The sequence below is a fragment of the Notamacropus eugenii genome, chromosome 3, assembly GCF_028372415.1.
Source record: "Notamacropus eugenii isolate mMacEug1 chromosome 3, mMacEug1.pri_v2, whole genome shotgun sequence".
Lineage (NCBI taxonomy): Eukaryota > Metazoa > Chordata > Mammalia > Diprotodontia > Macropodidae > Notamacropus > Notamacropus eugenii.
The window spans coordinates 375,203,339-375,221,864 of NC_092874.1; the positions used below are offsets into that span (position 1 = coordinate 375,203,339).

General features: G+C 39.4%; 1 long non-coding RNA gene across 1 annotated transcript in view; it reads left to right on the plus strand.

Moving 5' to 3' along the window:
* Nucleotides 1-287: 287 nt before the first annotated feature.
* Nucleotides 288-18,526, plus strand: part of LOC140497009 (uncharacterized) — a 46,129-nt gene continuing 27,890 nt past the window's right edge. The window contains exon 1 of the long non-coding RNA XR_011964497.1: nucleotides 288-509. This is a non-coding gene — a long non-coding RNA (uncharacterized lncRNA). The remainder of the gene's footprint in view (nucleotides 510-18,526) is intronic.

Genomic DNA, 18,526 nt, shown 5'->3' on the forward strand with positions numbered 1-18,526 from the left:
TGCCTACGACGAGCCAATTATTGTTAATCACATACATGTGAGGTCAGTTTTGAAACAACATCAACAGTATTTGATTTTAGCATGATCTTTAAGACAAGCAAACAATCCTTCCTTTTTAAATTTTTTTTTTCCATATCTGGGCCCACAGATGAGAAGAAACCTCTTGAAATTTCAAGAACCACATTTTGGGAAATTACTTATCCTGTTCATCCCTTCATTGCCTCTAGCTTTTTGGGTCTGTCTGATGATATGCCTCATTGTTGGGATGGGCATAGCTTTAGGCTCCTGGCACTCAGTAGGAGAAAGCTTCAACGCTTATCTGCCCTGCTCTGCCTCTGATTACTTCAGACAGGGAAACTCACAGCATCTGCTTCTGTAATAAAAGGTCAACAAAAGCAGGGTAAATCATTGTTTTCAACTTTCATTTCTTCTGTGCTTTAGAGGCTGATTGCCTACCATCACAATCTCGAATGAGGCTGATGGTGTTGCACCTAAACTGATGGCAAAAGGTAAGATCGATATCTGAAACAGTAAAAAGGGGTGGAACATAAACTAGAAAGACAATCTTTTGTAACTCTGGCTCCAAGCAGTCAAAGAGTTAGTTGGGTACAGAAAGCACTGCAGTTCTACATAGAAGAAAAACAATTCTACTTAGCAGCAATATAGACTTGCTAGGATTACATTAGACTATTCAGTCTTTGCTGATTCCAAGTATTTGGTCTAGGCATAATGTTTCTTCTTGATGATGAAATATTCAATTTGTGATATTAATTTTCCTGTGAAAATTAAATTCAAATATGTAAAATGGGAGAGAGGCAGAATCAAGAACTGGTCTCAAAGACAGGAAGATCCTGTATTCAAATCTTGCCGCATACTGGCTGTGTGACCTTGGGCAAATTACTTAACCTCTCAGGGCTCTAGGTAGCTCTGTAAAACTATATGTTACAGAGATTGCATTGGTAGAAAGTCTTTCCTCATTTGGAACTTCCCTTTACTAGTTAAATCACAGGCCTAGTCATTAGTCCTAATTGAGAGTGGGCAGGGAGAAAGCCTGAGGCCACTGGTCCCTATGCATAGAGAGACCTAAACACTGTGAGGCAGCAGCTGGGTTGATAGTCATAGTTGGAGACAATCAGGCAGGAGCTCACCAGGGATGAAGCCTTGGGGTTGAGGGTGGGGAAGGATATTCATTTTTCAGCTTTTTATTTGAACTAATTATCCTTGCTAAGTGCCAAGGGAGGAAGTTTTAATGTAGTGGAGAAAAAGCTGGCCTCAAAGTCAGGGAGGCTTGGGTTTAGAGTTCTCTTCTATAATATGTCAGCTATGAGATTCTGAACCAGTACTTAACCTCCTTCTGCCTCTGACAAATCTCTAAATAGTAGAGTAGAGGGAGTTCCATACCAGGAGCCCTTTATACCATAGAAATCATAGATCTACTGCTCTCCAAAACACTGACACCTTCTCTGCCCTCCCACTACAGACACTACCCCTCTCCCCAATCTTCATCAAAAAACCAAGCTTGCTTGATTTTAGGTTGCTAAACAAGTGTATCTTCTGTTAGTGCTTTTCTTACCTATGTGGTCAGACTCAGTTGACTCTGAACCTTATTTTCATTGTTTAGAAATCTAGAATGATAGTATTTGTTGCTGTAAGGATCAAATGAAATAAAGTATATATCAAGCCCTTTGCAAACCATAACCACATAAATATCAGCAATTATAATAAAGGGTAACACCTGTCTATAATTTTTTTTGAAAAGGGATATGTGAATGCATTCATCTATGAATGGGTAATTGCTAGCCCACCAACACATCTGGTTCACAAGATGTTTTTATAGATTCCACAGAGAGGATTCCAATATCCACAGAATCATTGTTTTTCAGTTGAGTTGTCTTGTGAACCATTGATTAGGAAAGTAAATGGCTTCTTTCTTATCCCTAAAGTTGGCAGTCCCTTCTTTAACCTAGTACTAAGGATAGTTTTTTTAAAGTAACAACTGAATAGAGACCTAATTGTATTGAGTTATGCAGTCAAAGAAAAGCAGGTGAAATTCACATTGTCACATGGTTACATGTTGACTGCTGGTAACATTCATGAGAGAATGTGGATATTCAAAAGCTAATCTCTTTTTAGTTGGCAAAGAAAACACAATTCTGTTGGCTTTTCCTAATAGGTTGTGAATAGGATAGTGATAGGGGTTTGTTGGATTCCTGGGCACTTTCTTCACCAGTACTGCTTTGTACAAATCAAATATAGTATTCATTACTTATATGAAATCACATTTACAAATGGTAGCTAAAAAAAAACAGACACTGATACAGGTAGAGAAGAACAATAATAAAGGGATAGAAATTGTAGGATAGTGGATGGAAGTATATCTGCATAAACATATAGCTGCATGATCATATAACATAAACATATTTCCATCTGTATCAAAAGTCCTGGTTTATTCCTCAGTGGATAAAAAGTCAAAGAATAAGGATGGTTTTCAAAAGTATTAGCAACCACATAAAAGTTGACTTCAGATCACTAACAACTAGAGAAATATAAGTCAAAATGCAAACTAAAGGGTCTCTTAGATTTCTCCGCACACTTAGCAAATTGTCAAAGATAAAAAAAAAGATGGAAAAGATGTGGGAGGGGCTGTGGAAATCTGAAGGCAGGCACTGTCTCATTTTTGTATTTGTACACCCAGTACCTCATACAGGACCTGTACATAGTAGATGCATAGTAGATTGGTAAGAAATGATGGGATTTTAAGAAGCATGTGGAGACGTATAAATTGACATACAGGTAAGTAAACTGAATCCAAGAATAATATATAAAAAGCTACAACAATGTGAATGGAAAAAACCCCAAACCCAAACTGAACATTATGTAATCATAGGAACCAAGGTTGGCCTCAGAGGAAAGTGCACCACCTCCACTTCTTTGTAGAGCTAGGGGCCTATGGGTTTGGAACAGAGGCTGGGAACCTGTGGCCTTGAGGTCACATGTGGCCTTCTAGGCTTGGGTGTGGCTTTTTGACTGAGTACAAGTTTTACAGAACAAATCCTTTTATTAAGGGGATTTGTTCTGTGAAGTTTGGATTCAATCAAAGGGCTGCACTTGAGGACTTAGAGGGCCAGATGTGGCCTCTAGGTTGCAGGTTCCCCACCTCTGGTTTGGAATATTATTTCATTTACTATCAGATAAAATGGAAGTATTGGTTGGTTTTGACAACTTGGTTTTTTCCCCCTTTTTAAGTTTTATTTTTTGTAGCAGGTTAACTCTCTGATGGGGAGAAGGGAAGGATATATTTGAAAACGAAGGCGAAGTAATGAAAGCAGAAAAAATATTTTAAAAAAAGTCTTAGCTCTTAAGACTCTGTTGGTGGTGGGTGCAGTTGCACGGACATGTAATAGAGTCTCCTGGAATGGCTGAGTCGGGTAGATTGAGTTTAGGGGTTCTGAGCTGCAGCAGCGCTAAAGTTGATTAGATGTCTAACACCACCATGGAGAGTTCCTGGGAGCAGGGGAGCTGTCAGGATGCCTAAGGAAGGGCTAATTGGCCATGGTCAGAAATGGAGTAGATGAAGAATCCTGTGGCTGTTAGTAGTGATATCAAGTTGGTTGGTAGCTGCTGTACTTTCAGTCTATAGGTAAAATAGGAAGACAGTCCCAAAACAAAAAGACTATTGGAAAGGCAACCCTTCTTTTCTCAAGTACTTCTATTCTTTTCAGTCTCCAAAATGATACACACTTAAGTCCAGAAACTCTGATTATCTCTATTTGGAAGGAAGAAGGACAAAGTTAACCTCTATATGTGATGTTCCAAAGAAAAGAAGGAAAAGGAAGGGAAGGGAAGAGGGAAAAGAAGGAAAGGGAAAGGAGAAAGGAACACAATTTGAGCATATATTCCTTAGCTGCTGAACAGTCCTAATGGAAAAAAAATAAAGAACTTTAAGAATTTAGGATAAGATCCAGCTAGAACAAAACAAGGATACATCCTATTCTTGGAAAGTTAAACTGATTTGGTTTCTGACCTCCCTCACCTATCCAAGTAATAAAGGTTGGTTTTGATTCAGCAAGAAGGGGTAATAATGGAGGCTCTCCCTATGAAAATTTTCTTGAGCAGAAAAATGAAATACCCCTTAGTTACATTTATTAGAAAAAGAAAAATTCTCCTTTTCTTGCTCTTTCTGGTTATAATGAAATGTTGATGGACCACAGTTCACTGTTTCGCTATCAGAAAACAACTTTAAGCCAGATGGAGTTACTTATTTAAAGTTCTGTGTCAGTGTGCTGATGGCTGACTCCAGTTAAAGTTAATGAGAATATTCAAATGTAGTCTCCCTGAAGATTCACTTCATTGTCTTAAGGATGTGAGTTTGAATTGGGCCTTTTTCACCCAGGGTCATCTTTGCAGGAAGACTTTTAACAGAGAGCATCTAACAAGAACTCTAAAGGTTCCCAGAGTTCAGAGAACTCTCATTCTGATTCAGGGATCGTTTATATTCACCCTGAAACTTAAAGAGGGGAAAAAAGCAATTTTCTTCTTAAAACATTGACACTTAACTGCATTTTTGAGCAGCATGCATATTAAAAGGGAAGAAATTATAGTTGTAAAGAATATTTTAATATATTATTTTATGAAATTAAATTTCTACTCTTCTCATTTTAATTTGATAAATGAGACTAAATACAGGATATATTTCCAGCTCACTGTATGGGCAATTTGAAGTATGACTTTCATTAGCCATAATGAAGAAATCTATATTGCATTCTCTTTGCATGCTAATATGATCACGAGTCCATCTGCAAAATAATGCACTGATTAGTTGGGGACACTTTCCAGGAAGAACTTTTTAGCCCTCTGCTAATCATTGCCATACTTTTGTGAACCTGATCCTGGCTCTCTCCTTCTTTCATTCCAGTTCTAATTAACACCTTGTCCAAGTTAAACTTGTGATGTAGGCTGCTTGTCTCTGGCATCCTTCCATTCTCCCTTTTAGTCCCACACCTTCTCATTATCTCTTTCTGAACACGTTTGCTCACACACACAAACATATACACACACTTAATGTCCTTATTTTGCGCTCTTACTGCTTAGGTCACTCATCAATGGTCTTGATTGGGTCTCCCTATGAGCCTTCCCATATGCCATTTTTATGTTTCTTACTTTTTCCCATCAAAATTGTTCCATGTTCAATTTCCTCATTGTTCTCAGTAATGGGAACTCAATTTTATTCATCCTTGTAAAGTTGTGAACAATTAATGACTTATCTTCCAAGGTAACTTTTTATATTTTTAGCAGGGTCTTTATTAGTTTAACACAAAGGAGTGTGTCCACTTTCACCATCCAATAAAATCGCTTGATGCCCTAAATTACACTTAATGGGTAGCTACCTACTCATTCAGTTCAATTCAAAAGACAGTTGCTGAACAAATGCTAGGAGTCAGATGGCTGTGCTAGGGGTTGAAGACAGCAAATATGGAAAAAAAGATATGATCTTTGCCTTTGGGGAAGGAAGGAAGGAAGGAAATATTTATAAAGTGCCTACTATATTCCAGGTGCTATGCTAAGGGCTTTCTAAATAGTATCTCCTTTGATTCTTACAACAGCTTTGTGAGGAAAGGGTTATTACTATCTCTATTTTCCAGTCAGGGAAACTGAGGCAGTTAGAGGTTAAGTGACTTTCCCAGGGTCACACAGGTAGTAAATGTTGGAGGCCAGATTTGAATTCAGGTCTAGCAGTCTGTCCTCTGTACCACCTAACTGCCTCTAACATATTCTAGTAGGGGAAGATGTACACTGACACAACTCTAAGTTAGAATGTGATAAGTGAGGACAAAAAGTTCAAAAGATAGGACTGAAGGATTCTGGGAGAGAAGGATTTGGATCTAGCTGAGAGAACTGGGGGAGATGTCCAAGTGGCACTTGAACTGAGCCTTAAAGAAAGATGGGAATTTCAAAAGGCCTGGTCCTGGGGTTGGGGGAGAATTCGTTTAAGGTATGAAGATTATATAATTAGAGGGAGAAGACTGGAGTAGCTAGTAGTTCAGTTTCTTTTTTTTTTTTTTTAAATTTTTAACATTTATTTTCACACAATTTTGGGTTACAAATTTTCTCCCCTTTTATCCCCTCCCCCCCCAAACCCGAGCTTTCTAATTGCCCCTGTGACCTATCTGCTCTCTCCTCTATCCTCCCTCCCTGCCCTTGTCTCCGTCTTCTCTTTTGTCCTGTAGAACCAGATAGCTTTCTTGATCCCTTAACCTGTATTTCTTGTTACCCAGTGGTAAGAACATTATATTTGGTCCTAACACTTTGAGTTCCAACCTCCTTAGCTCCCTCCCTCTCCACCCCTTCCCCTTGAAAGACAGGCAATTCAATATAGGCCATATCTGTTTAGTTTTGCAAATGATTTCCATACTAGTTGTGTTGTATAGGACTAACTATATTTCCCTCCATCCTATCCTGTCCCCCTTTACTTCTATTTTCTTATGGTCCTTTCCCTCCCCATGAGTGTCAACCTCGTATTGCATTCTCCTCCCCATGCCCTCCCCTCCATCCTCCCCCCCACCCTGCTTGTGCCCCTGTCCCCCACTCTCCTGTATTATGAGATAGGTTTTCCTATCAAAATGAGTGTGCATTATATTCTTTCCTTTAGTGGAATGTGATGAGAGTAGACCTCATGTTTTTCTCTTGCCTCCCCTCTTTATCCCACCACTAATAAGTCTTTTGCTTGCCTCTTTTATGAGAGATAATTTGCCCCATATAACTTCTCCCTTTCTCCTCCCAATATTTCTCTCTCACTGCTTGATTTCATTTTTTTTTTAATATATGATCCCATCCTCTTCAATTCACTCTGTGCACTCTGTCTCTATGTATGTGTGCGTGTGTGCATGTGTGTGTGTGTGTACTCCCACCCAGTGCCCAGATACTGAAATGTTTCAAGAGTTATAAATATTGTCTTTCCATGTAGGAATGTAAACAGTTCAACTTTAGTAAGTCCCTTATGATTTCTCTTTGCTGTTCGCCTTTTCATGGTTCTCTTCATTCTTGTGTTAGAAAGTCAAATTTTCTTTCCAGCTCTGGTCTTTTCATCAGGAAAATTTGAAAGTCTTCCATTTCATTGAAAGACCATTTTTTCTCCTAAAGTATTGTACTCAGTTTTGCTGGGTAGGTGATTCTTGGCTTCAGTCCTAGTTCCTTTGACTTCTGGAATATCCTATTCTATTCCCTTCTATCCCTCAGTGTAGAGGGTGCCAGATCTTGTGCTATCCTGATTGTATTTCCGCAATACTTGAATTGTTTCTTTCTAGCTGCTTGCAATATTTTCTCCTTCACCTGGGAATTCTGGAATTTGGCCACAATGCTCCTAGGAGTTTCTCTTTTTGGATCTCTTTCATGCGGTGTTCTGCGGATTCCTTGAATATTTATTTTGCCTTCTGGTTCTAGAATCTCAGGGCAGTTTTCCTTGATAATTTCATGGAAGATGATGTCTAGGCTCTTCTTTTGATCATGGTTTTCAGGTAGTCCCAGAATTTTTACATTGTCTCTCCTGATTCTATTTTCCAGGTCAGTTGTTTTTCCAATAATATATTTCACATTATCTTCCATTTTTCGAATCTGCGCGATATGTTCTGAGATATCTGTCTTTCTCGAAAAGTCCTTAGCGTCCATCCGTACCATTCCAGTTTTTAAAGATCTATTTTCTTCAGTGAGCTTTTGAATCTCCTTTTCCATTTGGTTAATTCTGCTTTTGAAAGCATTCTTCTCCTCATTGGCCCCTTGCACCTCCCTTGCCAGCTGAGTTAGGCTAGTTCTCAAGGTGCCAATTTCTTCAAGATTTTTTTGGTTCTCCTTTAGCAGGGAGCTGATCTGCTTTTCATGCTTCTCCCTCATCCCTCTCATTTCCCTTCCCAGTCTTTCCTCCACCTCTCTAACTTGATTTTCAAAATTCCTCTTGAGCTCTTCCATGGCCCGAGCCCATTGGGTGGGCTGGGACACAGAATCCTCGATTTCTGTGTCTTTGCCTGATGGCAAGCATTGTTCCTCCCCATCAGAAAGGAAGGGAGGAAGTGTCTTTTCTCTGGTAAAGTACCCTTCAATAGTTTTATTTCTTTTCCCTTTTCTTGGCATTTTCTCCAACCAGTGGCCTGACCTCTGAATGTTCTCCTCACACCCACCTTGCCTCCTGGTCCTCCCAGCCAGCGTTTGGGGACTGAGATTCAAATGCTGCTTCCAGCCTTAGGGCTTTTGGCGGGGTCAGGGCTGCTATTCAGTGTGAGAATTAAGTTCAGGTGGTCAGGTCGGTGCAGGGCCGCCTCTCAGGCTCTGTTCCCTCAGGGAGTTTATTCACAGACCTTCCACAATGGATCCAGGCTCCCGCCCGCTTGGGGAGCCCCTGTCTGCAGCCGCCTCTCAGCTTCTATCTCCCAGGGGGGCCCGAGCCATGGGGACACCCCACTCCCCTCTCGACCCGCCAAAGAGACTCTCTCACCGACCCTCATCACCTGTGGGGGGGGGGGTCTTGCGCCGCCACTGGAGATCCCCTCTCTGAAGCCTGCTCGGATCTGTATCTCTCGGAGCCCCGGCTGCCGCAGGTCTGGACTGGGCTCTGCGTCTGCAGTGCGATGGACCTTTTGCGAGAGGTTTGCAGGTCCCTCTGTGGGTGGGGGGACCCGCGTGGCTGCTGGAGGTCCCGTCCCCGTAGCCCTCTCGGATCTCCTCCCCTCAGTGTCTCGGCCGTGGCAGGGCCGCACTCTGCTCCCCGTCCTGGCGCCCAGTCCACGGCGCGAAGGACCCCCCGCGAGAGGTCCGCAGGTCTCTCTGGAGCAGAAATCTCCCTCGCTCCAATACTCCGTGGTCTCTGGGTGCAGAATTTGCCCTGGCTTGGTCCCCTCTAGCCGTTCTGTGGTTTGTGTGTCGTAGTTCAGTTTCCCTAGAACATGAAGCATATGAAGGGGAGTCCTAAAACAAGGCTGAAAAAGTAATTTGGAGCCATATTGTTATTCAGTTGCTTTTTTCAGTCATGTACAATTCTTGTGACCCCATTTGGGTTTTCTTGGCAGAGATACTGGAGTGGTTTGCCATTTCCTTGTTCAGCTCATATGACAGATAAGGAAACTGAGGCAAACAGGGTTAGGTGACTTGCCCAGGATCACACATCTAGTAAGTGTCTGAGGCCAGATTTGAACTAAGGAAGATGAGTCTTCCTGACTCAAGGCTTGACCCTCTATCCACTTTGCACCCAGCTGTACATCTACAATCTGGAGACAGACTGTAGAGGGCTTTAAATGTCAGACTGAGTTTGCATTTTAATGCATCTTTCCACTATGAGGAATAGGATAAAAGTGGTTCTCAATGGGGGACCACTGAAGGTCTTAGAGTGGGGGAGTTATGTAATCAGACTTGTGAATTAGGAAGATGATATTACCAATGGTATAAGGGAGCATTGATTTAGAGCTGGAATGGATCTCAGAGGTCATTTATTCCAGAGGTGTCAACATGCCACAAAACTTACCAGTGTAATGAACCAGATTAAAATGCAATTTGAAATTGTTAAAAAAAATGAAAATACAATGAGACACAGAAAGTGTTAATTTGTGGCTTTCTAAGATAATATGTGGGCCGGCAGAGATCTGTCTGTTCCTATCTAAATTTGATACCATTGATCAGGTTAAACTCCTTTGTTTTATAGAAGAGGACACTGAGTGCTACAATAGTGAAATGACTTGGCCAGTGTCATAGAGGTTGTAAGTGGCAGAGCCAAGATTTGAGCCCAAGTCCTGTGACTGTAAATTCAGGTCTCTTGACACTGTACTATACTGCACTGGAAGCAGGTGACTAATTAAGAAGGTATTATAATAGTTGAAAGAGAAGTAATGAGGAGATATGCTGGTCTTGTACCTAACACAAGTAGTTCTGAACTATGTGGAATTGTGGGGCAGCAAACACCATGTTGTTCATTACGTTCCTTGGCCTTTTCTGAAGCCATGTGGCCTCTTGGGTAGATGACCATCTCCCAGGTGAAGGATCAGCCAACTGAGGAAGACTCTGGCATGGTGCTCATGTTGGTTGAAAGTCTATCTAGTCAAGGCAACGCTATGGGTCAGTGTCTAGGGGAAGCAGGGCTGAGAGTTTGGGTGTTGAGAAGTGAGTTGATCTGTGGTAGTGTGTTGGCATTATGGGGATTAGGTGGGCAAACAAAAAGTTATAAAGACTTGGGGAAGGATTAGGCTGAGATTTTGGAATTATAGAATTGTAAATTAGGACAGATGGAGGAAAAAATACAGGAAAGGTTCAAGCAACTACTGCTTGTGAGGGTACAAGAGAAATGTAAAATATCATCCTCATTTTATAGATGAGGAAACTAAGGTACAGGATGGTGAAATGTCTTGCCCAAGTTTTGTAACTCTGACCAAGTCCTTTAACTATTTAACTTCTTATTGCTTCAGGCAATTCTCTTTGATTGCAATTTGCAAAGGATATACTGATTTGCATAGGTAGAGGAAAGTTCTCCATGGGTCCTGCCTATGCCTATGAGATCATAGCAATCACTGATCTGGTCCCTCTTCCCAATTTAAATTTAATTCTACTATTTGTCTAACAAGTATTTGCTGAGAATCTGCAAGGATTTGTGGGGTATACAAAGAAGAATGAGATGTGGTACCTATCTTCAAAGAACTTACCAGGAAGTTTGATGTTGAAGTTATGATGAAAAGAATCTTAGAATGGGAGTCGGGAGAACTGAACATCAATCGTGGTTCTCGTACTACTAAGCCATGTAACCTTAGCTAACCTTAGTTAAGTCACAGCCACTCTGGTCTCCCATTTCCTTTTTGGTAAAATGAGGATATTTGATGAGAATAGGAACTCTTAGCCACAGTAGACTTCAAGGGGTCCGTGAATTTGTGTTTCTTTCTTTTTTTTTTTTTTTTAATATTTTTTACTTGTTGTTCAGTCATTTTAGTTGTGTCTGACTCATTTTTTTTAAAAAAGATGCTGGAGTGCTTTGCCATTTCCTTCTCCAGCTCATTTTACAGATGGCGAAACCAAGGCAAATTTGCCCAGAATCACACAGTTAGTGTCTGAGGCCATATCTGAACTCAGGAAGATGAGTCTTCTTGACTCCAGGTCTGGTATTCTATACACTGTACCACTTAACTGTCCCTAGATAACTGTATTTCAGTAAAATTGATTTCTATAAGTCTGTGTATTTTATTTGATCAATTTAAATACACTATTCAGAGAAGGTGTCTATAGGCTTCACTGGATTACCATCACACACACACACACACACACACACACACACACACACACACACACACACACACACTGCCACTGCCAAGAACCCCTGGATTACAAGGTCTTTAAGTTCCCATCTCATTCAATAATTCTGTAGTTTAATTCCAGCTAGAAAGTGAAAAGGAAACTTTCTGCTATGAATTTTGAAATGTTTCATAACAAACTTGTTAATTGTTTTTTAGAGCACCATTTCTTACTTCTCTGGTTTGAAAATTCTCTCTTATTACATCTCAAGAAATAATGCTCCCTAAATGCAATTTTAGCCTTTCCATATGTTGGCCTGACCTTTGAACTTCACTAGTCTTTCTCTTTCATTTTGGTGTTTATAAGAAGGCAGAGTGATAGATATAATGCTTGGCTGGTCATGAGAAAGACCTGGAATCGAATCTCAGCACCTGTTAGCTATATGATTGTGGTCAAACAACTTCAGTTTTCAGAACCACAGTTTCCTCATCTGTAACATGGGGGTGATATTAAAATCTGTTGTGCCTACTTTACAGGGTTGTCCAAAGATAATGTCTTTAAAATACCTTAAATAAAATACCAAAAACTTTAAAGAGCTATACAATTATTATATATGATTATATACTGAATTTTCCTGACGGTTCATCAAGAGTAAAAACTTTCATGGGGGATGATGAGGTGTTGTTGTTGAGTTGTTTCAGTTGTGTCTGACTCTTCATGATCCCATTTGGAATTTTCTTTGTGAAGATATTGGAGGGGTTTGCCATTTCCTTCTCCAGCTCATTTTACAGACGAGGAACTGAGGCAAACAGAGTTAAATAAATATCCCTGGGTTACACAGCTACTAAGTGCCTGAGGCTGGATTTGAACTCAGGTCTTCCTGACTCCGGATAACTGTATCACCTAGCTCCCCAGTTATCATTTACATAAATACTTAAGTTTAACAAATATTATCCCATCTGATACAACAATTCTATGAGGCAGATGCTATTATTAATCACTGAATCAATGAATGTATTCCTGGGACTTTCTGGTTTATACTTTTTGGTTTTTTCTCCCTGCCCCCCCACATAATTCTTTCTATCTATCTATCTATCTATCTATCTATCTATCTATCTATCTATCTATCTATCTATCTATCTCTCTATCTCTCTATCTCTCTATCTCTCTATCTCTCTATCTCTCTATCTCTCATCACCAAAAAGTATATATATATGTATGTGTATCTATAGAAATAAAAAGTATGTGTGTATATGTGCATATATGTATATTTATATATATGCATACACACATATATACATATACACATATACACATATATGTGTGTATATACATATACATACATATATATATATTTTTGGTGCTTAACAATATAAGCTGTTAATCTTATTTACAGTACCTCAACACACAGTTTGTCTCTATGTGCAAGAATGACCAGTGTTCCCATCTTTTGATAATAAATATGTGATGCCTTCTGAGAAGGAAAATATTATTAGGCTTTCATCTGACAGGAAGCTGGCAAAGTCCTTTGCTAGTAATATAGGCCCTATTGTGAAGCACTTGAGCCAGTACTTAGGGATCTTATCTGGACCCAATCCTTTCTGGTTTTGTAGGGAAGCTAAAGTCGAGGCCAATTCACGTGTCACTCTTCTGTTCTTCATTATATTAATATTATTCAGTCTTTCTCTTTCACATCTGATCTAACTTGTACTTTCTTCATGTTGGACTTCTTTCACAACATAGATAATCAGAAAATTTCCACATCCTCCTTTGGGACATTTTTTTTCTTTCCTCAGCTAGGTTGTGCAATGAATATAGTGCTGGGTATAGTCATGAAAACCTGAGTTTGAATCCATCATTAGACACTAGCTGACTGCTGTGCACCTCAGTTTCCCCAATTGTAAAATGGAGATAATTATACCATCTACCTCCCAGAGTTGTGACAATCAGTTGAGATAATATTTGTAAAGTGCTTACTTAGTTCATTGCTTGGCACATAGCAGCAGTTTAATAAATACTCGTTCCTTTTCTCCTTCCCTATCTTATAATTTCTTGGCTTCTCAAGTCTCTAGATACTTAGACCAAGTACATAGCTACTTAGTCTTATCATATGTGGGTCAAAAATGGCATTTTATTCATTAGTGACAAGATCAGAATGGTCATAATTCCCAGGTGATATAGTTTATAGAACCATTTTTTATTGATGTTGAATTGTTAATTTTTATTCTATATGTCACTTTGACTGCCTCTATTGTCTTAAGCTTTTGGCCTTTGCTTTTAATTATATATTTAGAATATTTAGAATTTCTGGTATACATTTGTGTTCTGTATTCCATCCTGCATTTCTTTTTAATTGCCTTTAATAAGGTGACATTATGTGGTTGTTGATAATATATGATTTAAAAATTTGTAGCATACTTTTATCATGATACTTTTAATTAGTGCCAAGGGCCAAATGTATATGAGAATTGTCAAAGAAAAGAATAGTACCATGATTAAATATAAATCCCGTTGGTGACTTGCATTTTATGTATTAACCATCTAAAATTCACATTCCTTGCCTGGACATTTACGATATGGGAGACCTGCGACATATTTGAAACTATAAAAACTGTTTATAGCTTAGGTGAAAAAATATAAGACAAAAATTGAAAAGAGATAGGCACCAGAGATAGGCTAACAGTAGTACAGGCATCTTCTGTGGGATGATAGGGGAATGTGCAAAGGATCACTTCCTGTTTTAAGACATGATCTGAAAATATCTGTTAGGGAAAAATCATCTTAGGAATTATTTGTGCCTGGATGCTCAAAATAAATATCTACTTAATTTTAAGATTAAACAGAAGTAGCATTTCACTCAGTGGTGGCAAAATTGGGCAGTAACAAATAATTTCCTAGATTATTAACTGGGGAGGCTAACACTTTAACAAAAAACAAAAGGAATATTAATTTCTAAAGATACTCTAAGTCACAGCATCCTGGCAAACAAGGTTTCAATATGGCGTATTTGTAGGCAACATATGAAGTCAAAGAATATATATGGTGCTCATGAGTATCTAGAGCAAGGATGGGGAACCAGTGGTCTCAAGGCCACATGTGACCCTCTAGGTCCTCAAGTCCAGCCCTTTGACTGAATCCAATAGGCCATAGGTTCTCTATCCCTGATCTAGGGTAACTTTTATGGGAAGAACTAGGACTTGTAATTTAGCGTCCTGATTCAGAGGAAATTTTATTTACAAACATAGTTATGGGAAGATTATTATGGAAAAATTCTTGGGAACTGAGTAGGAAAGAGGCCTTTGTTTCGTTCCTCTTTTATTTAAGGTCTCTTCCAGTTCTAAGCCCATTGTGGCATAGTGGGAAAAAATTATGGATCTATAGTTAGAGGTCCTAATTTCTTTGCTTTCAGCCTAATGTGGTTCAAATGTATTTTTTACCTGTGTGACCCTGGAAAAAGTCATTTCACTTTTGGGGGCTTTAGTCTCTTCATCTATATAAATGAAGGGGTTGGACCCTATGACCTCTAATATTCCATTTAGCTCTAAATTTATACTAGGATTTTAAAACATCTAACATTCAGAACTATGAAAGCATGAATTTTTTGTTCTGTCTTAGGAATGAGGGAGGGAACAAGCATTTATTAAACATCTGTTATGTATCAGGTACTGTGCTAAGCAATACACACACACACATATACACATATGTATACACAAGGTAACACATACATACACACAAATATACACATATATATACACATGCATGCACATACATGCATACACATGCAAGGCACATATGTACATGCATATATGATACACATGCATGTATGTGTATATGCACACATATATGTATACATATATACATACATATTCTCATTTGACCTTCACAATGTATATTCTCATTTGATCCTCATAATAACCCTGGGAGGCAGGTCTATTATTATCACCATTTTACAGTTGATGATAATGAAGCAGATGAAAGTTGAGGGATTTGCCCAGAGTCATATACCTCGTCAGTATCTGAGGACAGATGGAAACCCAGCTCTCCTTGATTCTGGGCCCAGCTCTCCATCTATGCCCTACTTAACTGTCTCAGATAGAAATATTTCCCATCATAGTGGGATTTAAACACATCCCCCACATATATGGTGGGCCAGCTCATTTGGGGGGGAGGGACATAATCGTGGCACATTTAGCATGAATAGTATATAAGTTGGTGTCCACAAACAGGTCAACCACAGACGTTTCACTCACCTCTTGCAAAGCACCAGTGTCAGCATATTAGAAGACCATATCTGTTTTGAAGTTCTAAGCACTTTCCCATACTGGATGCTGGAAGGGAAGTTTATGAATCAGAAATTCAATGGAAAAACCAAACAACACAGCAACAAAAAGATGAGGAGCTGCCCTATACACAAGAATGGCTTGAAATTCTTATTTTTTCTAACCAAGATTGTGGCAGATCTATTCTCCCTTTCCCATTTACTTTCCTTACTAAAGAAAAGTGAAGATTAAAAGCCAGATGTGTACTTTTGCTCATTACAAACTTTAAGAGTGAGAGAGAATAAAGATCAAAAAGTGGTAAGAAATTTTCAAGGAGTAACAAGCAATTCATCTGAACTGCCCCTTTAACGAAAAGGAAACGAATCAAGCTGAGGAGATTACACAGGCCCTGAAGTCACTGGAGGATTCCAGAAAACAGGAAACACTGGGAGAAAATGCAGGGGAAAGAGCTGCAGGTGGAAATGCTTGTGGCTTAATTGAAGCCATGCCTCTGTATCCCTGAGACGCTGGCTCCTGTCATGTGATTTTGCAGAACTGGGAAGCAAAAGACTTTTTTTGACCATTTCTCACCTCTGAGTAATTCTGGATTTTTTTTTTTGTGGTGATGCCTCAAAATTGTCATATTTCTACTCCAAAGCTTAGGAGGCAATTATTGACAAAACAAGAAAGCTGTTCCTTTGGATAACCAGTCAGCTATTTGGGGGCTTGAGCCTTTGTCTGGTTACACACTGTTTTATTAATTACTTTACCTCAGGCCTTGCAGACTCAATCCTTGAGAGACATATCTGTTTACTTGACACATACTTGTCTGGCAAAAACATGTTTTGAGGAAACAACAATGACGTTGTCCAACTTTTGAAATCTTTAATTCCGACTGATTAAAAACACTTTTTAGAGGATTAACTATGAAGCTGAGCTGATCAGATTTCAGCCCTGGAAGATTTTAATAGAGTCAGGTTATAAATTTTTTAAAACTAAGGGTGAAGGATGTGTGCTGATAATGGCAGTGACAATTTGGGCCAGATTAATGGTGGGGGAATCCATATTGTGACCTCTAGCCTCTACCTAGCTGATCTTTCTTTCATAGACTAAATTATAATATATAAAGCTGAGAACTGACTGCTGTGGCTCTGTTATTAATCCAGCTGGCAGCAAGGGCCAAGATCTCAGAACATAAGTACTGTCATTCTGAGGGGAATACAATCATAAACTGCATTAATAGAAACACCAACTAAAAGATGTGAGTTGTACTCTGCCCTGACCTGGCCACATCTGGGCCATGTTCAGTTCTGGATACTACATTTCATTAAGGACTTTGACAAGCAGGTGTGCTTTCTGATGAAAATAAACAGGATGTCAAAATGACTCAAAACCGTCATATTATGAACCATTGAAGGACCTGGGTACGTTCAGTCAATGTTAAATTGCCAAGCGTTGAGTAAGATCTTATTATTTTTTCAGACAGCTAGATGGCACAGTGGATAAAGTGCTGGGTCTGGAGTCAGGAAGATCTTCCTGAGTTCAAATCCAGTCTCAAACACTTACTAGCTATGTGAGCCTGGACAGGTCATTTAATCCTGTTTGCCTTAGTTTCCTCATCTGTGAAATGAACGGGAGAAGGAATCGCAAATCACTCCAGTATCTTCTGCCAGGAAAACTCCAAATGGGGTCACAAAGAGTCAGATATGACTGAAAAACATCTGAACAATGACAAATCTTACAGGCACTGTGCTAAGTACTGGAGATCTAAAGAAAAGCAGTAACAGTCCTTTCCTTCAAGGAGCTCACATCCTAATGGGGTAGACATATATGACTTACAAGATGGAATGCTGCAGAGATGGCATCAAGGGAATAGGATAGCTGTCTTCACTTATTTGAACTGCTGTCCTGTGGAAGAGGTGTTAGGCTTGTCTTGCCCAGAGAGCAGAACTAGGATCAATGAATGGAAGTTGTAGGGAAGTTGCTCAATTTAAGAAAGAAACCAACTTCTTAATGAACAGTTGTACCAAAGTGAAATGTTCTTTTCCTGTCACTGGATATCTTCTAGCAGAGACCAAGTGAATGTTCACTTGTTGGAGATGTTTGTAAGACATTCCTGTTCAGGTACAGATTTGGCTAGAAAACATTTGAGCTCCTATTCAACACTGAAATTCTGTGAAATAGGCAATCAGGACTACTTCATTCCTCTCTGGATCTTCCGTGGGATCCTGTGGGTTCCCTAAGCAGGTCAGTTTCTCATCTTTAGGCTTTAGCTTCTTTTTATCATATTCCACTTTATTCTTTTTCTTTATATTTCATTTTTAACACACTTCATATCACATAACACAATTCTAACTTTTGGTCAGGTGATATTTCTTTTAAAGCATTTACAATATAGACTGCAAACAGGATTTTTTTTTTAACATTAACCAACTGAGACACAAATAATAGCTATGTATGCTAACTTCATAGCCCCTTGACCTAATTGTCTCCACACTATTACTAAGAATTAAAGGACCCTAACTTATTGTTGTTGGTCTAAAGTCCTAAGCCAAATAGCTTAATTTTAGACTTGACCTTGGATCTTCCCCTACCAACAGCCTGTAATTTAATAGAGCTGGTATTAAGCTTACAAACCTTTTGACTATAGGAAATTGCCACTAAGAGTAGGGACAATGCAGGGAAACAATATCTCCCCAACTACATGTCAGTTTCAGGCAGGAGTAGATTGCCAACTTGCATTCAGTGAGGCTTAGAGTCTGCCAGGTGTGAGTGGAGAAATTGAGTCAGGAGAATCCTACCTCAGCCCAGGCTGAACAGCTGCTCTCCCACCCTTCCCATAAGATCACCCTTTCACTTCATAGGAGCATCTCACAGGCTTATTGGCATCAGGGATTGGAGGCTCAGACTCAGAAGAACAGTCACTTAATAGTCCCATAGCATCTTACAGTAGCAAGCTCCAATAACCAGGTTTCAGATATGACTACAATTTCACATTGGCTAAGGAACAT